This window comes from Elephantulus edwardii, unplaced genomic scaffold (genome assembly GCF_000299155.1).
Source record: "Elephantulus edwardii isolate Elephantulus edwardi_28Jun2011 unplaced genomic scaffold, EleEdw1.0 scaffold00311, whole genome shotgun sequence".
Lineage (NCBI taxonomy): Eukaryota > Metazoa > Chordata > Mammalia > Macroscelidea > Macroscelididae > Elephantulus > Elephantulus edwardii.
Genome location: NW_006400061.1, coordinates 1,521,916 through 1,525,196, shown reverse-complemented (window position 1 = coordinate 1,525,196; position 3,281 = coordinate 1,521,916).

Genomic DNA, 3,281 nt, shown 5'->3' with positions numbered 1-3,281 from the left:
CTGGGGTAATCGGGATGGGTGTGTCAGAGGCAGTGCGGTTGGCGCAGGATAGAGCAGGGTTTAGGGCTGTTGTGCATAGGGTCGCTATGAGTCGGAAAGGACTCGATGGCACATAACAACAACATCTTCTCAGACTAGAAGAGAAAGAGATCCTCAATTAGCAAAGCACTTCTGCAAACCAAAAATGAACTAGGAGGCATAGCAGTCCCTGACCTCAAAACCTACATAGTGACCAAAACAGCATGGTACTAGTTAATAATGACAGGCACATAGACCAATGGAACAAAATTGAGAACCCAGAAATGGATCCATCTATATATGGTCATCTGATATTCGACAAGAAAATAAAATCTACCAAATGGGGAAATGATAACCCCTCTTCAACAATTGGTGCTGGCAATACTGGATTGCTTACTGCAGAAAGCTGAAACAGGATTCACATCTCACACCATAAAAAAAAAATCATTTCAAGATGGACCACAGACCTCAGAAAAAGCCCAAAACTATAAAGTTAATAAGACACAAACTGCGATCAAACTTAGAATACCTAGTTCACAGTAAAAAGGGACTGCGAAATACAGCCAGAAATGCGCAATCTAAAGATGGTAAGATAGATGGATGGGACCTTCTGTTAAAAAAAACAAAACAAACTTTTTCCAACAGAGTGAAAAGAAAACCTTCTGACAGGGAACAAACATTTGGCAATACCATCTCAGACAAGCATCTCATAATGAAAGTTTACGGACTACTCCTGGGCCTCCAGAAGAAAAAGACTGATAATCCAATTACTAAATGGCAAGAGGCATGTAAACACCTCTTACAGAGGAGGACATCTGGATGTCTAACAGACACATGAAGACATGCTCAAAATCACAAGAGAGATGTAAATCAAAACCACAATGAGATACCATCTTACCCCAGCAGAAGTGACAAAGGTTAGCAGAGCATCAACTAATAAATGTTTGAGAACATGTGCAGAGATAGAAACTCTTATACATTATTGGTGGAGTTATAAAATGATACAACCACTTTGGAAGGAAGTTTGGTGTTTTTCAAATAGCTAACATAGAAATTCCATATGACTCAGCTATTCCACTGCTTGGAATTTACTCAGAGAAAATGGGAACTGAGGCATAAACAGAGACTTGTGCACCAGTGTTCATAGCAGCATTATTCACCATAGGAAGAACATGGAAGCAGCCCAAATACCCAACAACAATGGAATGGATTGAACAATTATGGTAAATTCACATGATGGAATTCTATGCAATGCTTGTGTAAATTACTACCTAACATGGGAGTGACTGGAGAGCATTATGCTAAGTGAACTAATACAGTCTCATAAAGACAAATACTGCATGAGACTGTTAGAATGAGTACAAGCATCCAAGGAAGGGACAGGGGTGAGGGTGCTTATTCATAGGATCACACAATTTGATGGGTGGAGAGAGAAATCGACAAAGGAAAGGGCTAAGATCTAGTGTGAAAAACAGTATATATGAACTTTGTAAGTAAATGAGTATTTTTTTTATATTATATATAAAAACTCTGGAATGTTTTGTTGTTGTTTGATGCCTTCTGATCCAGTGTTACTTATACTGATCCTATTAAGTGAAGGCTGAGACTCTTTGATTGAGCTAGGGTGAAGGTGTTTAGAGAATGAGAAATGGTGATTTGGTGACAAAGGAAATTTCCTTGGTCTTGACTATCTTTATTCCTCAAAGAAGTTTATTTGCTTTCACTTTAAAAAAAATAACGATATGAGGTGAAAAGAAAAACCCAAGGATTTGCCCAAAGATAAATTTCTAGAGACAAGAAGGGCTGGGTAGAAGGATTAACAAAAATTAGAATTACAATGAGGAAATGGGGAAAGTGTGATTACATAGTTCACATTATGATTGAATGAAAACCCAACATACTTTGTAAACTTTGACCCAAATCACATTTAGAAGCAACAACAAAACCAACTGTCAGGGCCTGGCTAACCTGCAAAGCAGGATCAGCGATGCATAGTAAAAACAGTAGGACCACTCATCTTGGCTTGACCATCCTTTCTACAGTAAACAACTCCAGGAAGCAGTATGCTAATGAATAGGGAGTGACCAAAGGCCTCAGAATTCTATGAATGTGGTACCTTTTTGTTTGTCAAAACACATTGTCCGGAAGATGTCCTTGTTTTGTGTGAAGGTCTGGGAATGTTTGATCTACCAGTCAACATCTCTGGACAGATAAGAGATAATGCGATTACCCCTGCAGGCATGTTCCTAAGACCTATATATACCCTTGCCAGAATAATAAAGGTCGCTATTCGCCATCAATAGTCTCTCCTAGTCTTCATTTCAACCTGGTGCCTCCTTTTGGTGGAATTCTCCCGACATATCAGGGCTGGATCCCCGATAACCAACTTTATAGATGAACATTACAAACACATTAGCTTAAAACGCTTTGGCCCCAGAATCTGTAGGACCATATTTTCTTGGCAACCTTAGAGCTGGATAAACTTGCCAAGTTTAGTTATTCTTTGCTTTGGCCACAATCCAGGGTAAGTCTCCTTCTAGTCCCCATTCTATCTACACTCCATATTACAGTAATGTCTGTACTGACTCACATAATCCTTTCTAAGTAACACCTCCTACTCCTCCCCTTCTTCCTAAATCCTTCCACTACTGTCCAAAAAATCCTGTTACATAATTAACAAATACTGACAACTTCTTTCCTGAATGGTTTTTTTTTAACCTTTTTCATTTTCCCATGAGCTATCTGCTTGCTGTCCCTCAAATTAAAGCTGCTCATATCCCCACATTTTATGTATTACTCTCTTTGTTGGCAAATGAGTCAAGTCCATTTCTCACTTGTTATGTGCTGTCAAGTCATCTATGATTCATAGTGACCCTATGTACAATAGTTCTGAACCCTGACACACCCTGAACCAGTCTCACTGACTTCAACACATCTACTCCCATTGTCCCAATTACTGTTGTCAATCCACCTCATCCCCTGAGCTGTCTCTCCTCCCTTCCAAGCATGATGTCCTTCTCCAAGGACTGGTGCTTCCTGGCCACATGCTCAAAATACGTGAGACGGAGCTTCTATATCCTTGCCTCCAAGGAGAAACTTAGTTTCACCCTCTCCAAGACAGACATATTTGTTCTCCTGGCTGTTCATGGAATCTTCAATACTCTTCTTCAACACCACAACACAAAGGCATCAATTCTTCTTCTGTATCAATTCTTTTCAGCAGGAAGTAACTAAGAGAATACGCCGTCCCCTTTTCCTTATGA